Genomic DNA, 1,959 nt, shown 5'->3' on the forward strand with positions numbered 1-1,959 from the left:
AAATTTAATACAAAATACTACGTTAATATTAATATTTCACATGTAACATTAAATATGTTTTTTAAAAAACAATGTTTCATTAAATATGTAAAACGTGTAATATTAAATACTGACATCAAAATGTGAATTTATTTACATATACATACTGATGGATATATTTTGATCACCTTGCGGTAAGTCTGGGAAATGAAATGTTGCTTAAAATGTATGTTATGTATGTTACAGTATAGAAGCTAGTAGCCTATGTGGTATTTATGCGACATTACATGCCTGGATATTAATATCATAATATTGCTTGAAATATCACATATGTCGATGGTAATTCACATTGAAAAATAGAATGTATTATTAAAAACTACACTTACAGCTGTTATAGCAATTTCTTTGAATTTCATTGCATTTTAATTCTTAAAAGCAAATTCGAATTAATATTCTGATGTGAGCAACCCTGATACAGACACCTGCCCCCTGCCATATTTAATTGAAAATACACATTTCTCCACTCTATGGAAAGGCTATAAAACAGTGAACAATCCACTCACCTTATATGTCAGATATCACCCCTATAATAAACGGGATGATAGCGCAGCACGCGCTGTAAAGTTCGCGCATCCTTCACGCTATTGTCTCTTCAGGATCAGCTTCATAAGCGTTAGCGTACTAAATGCATATCCATGGGGGGGGAAAGAAATGCACTTTTCTTTTTTAAAGCAAACCACGAGCTAGATCAGACGTAGGCAAGTGAACTTTAGGTGCACGAGTGCTTCTGCATGAATGCATGCAGGCTGAGGAACTGCTCTAGTGGACGGATCTGTCTATGCAATGTGACGCTCTTCTATAGCCTACTGATCAGATCAAATGAGATATGATTGTGATGTGTCAAATAAGATATGCATTGAGACCTGTGGTACATTGCTTGACAGTTGAATTGGGATGACATGCATATGGCTCTTTTTCAGTCTCCCAGTAAGCTTCTAATTATAACGTCCTCCTGGCACTTTTATGGAGACAAAGTGTTCTATCATTCTGACTCGTGAATAACTGAACCTGTCAAACTGACAGCATATACTGCAGTAAGCCATGGCTGTGATTTCCAGAATTTTGAATGTCACCAAAGCGTACACTCTTTGTTTCTGAGGGGGAAATTGTGTGTAAAAGCACTGTTTGTGAGTCAGGTGCTTACTTCTGCAGGGGTTCTGACCTGCGTACAGAGATCTTAGTCACACCTGAGATACATGCACCCAGATGTGTTACAGCTGTTACAGTGATGTGCATTTACTGATGTGAAATGACATGGACAGCAATAGCACAAGGAGAAATGTTCATTTAGCAAACCTGCATCTGCTTTCTTAATGAAATGCATGAAATCTTTTGCTAATTATCTTTAATTTATTCTAAGCCATTCATATATGAGAGAAAGTCTAGTTGTCACACTTTTTACTTTAGTAAAAACAAAATCATGGTAAATACGCTTATTTTTGAAAGTCACAGACCTTTCTAAAAAAAAAATAATAATTAAAAAAACAGAACAAAGAAAGAAAGAAAAAGATGTAACTAATGACAAAAATGTGAGAACTTGCCCCAACCTGACATTCATGAAAAATACTAGTCCTGAGAACAACGGTCAACTTAAAATAGTATTCAGTGTGCTTTATTGTGTTCTTGTTTATGTAAAAAAATATGGCAATATTGAAATTTTAGATTGGAGGACAGAGTTCAGAAACATGATTCTGGTTTAGGGTTTTAAAAAATAGATATTTGAAACCAAAAACAACTGCTGGAAAAACTTTGGTGTACTTGGACTTTTGACTCAAACACTAGCTAGTTATTGACAGATCTTGTGACTCCTCCACGAGGCATCAGTCCATCTGGTCTCCTTCTATAAAAGTCTATTGTGGAAATAATGTGATATATGTTAAGAGAGAGAGAGAGAGAGAGAGAGAGAGAGAGAGAGAGAGA

The sequence above is a fragment of the Sinocyclocheilus anshuiensis genome, unplaced genomic scaffold (genome assembly GCF_001515605.1).
Source record: "Sinocyclocheilus anshuiensis isolate Anshui unplaced genomic scaffold, SAMN03320099.WGS_v1.1 scaffold2422, whole genome shotgun sequence".
In the NCBI taxonomy this organism is placed as follows: domain Eukaryota; kingdom Metazoa; phylum Chordata; class Actinopteri; order Cypriniformes; family Cyprinidae; genus Sinocyclocheilus; species Sinocyclocheilus anshuiensis.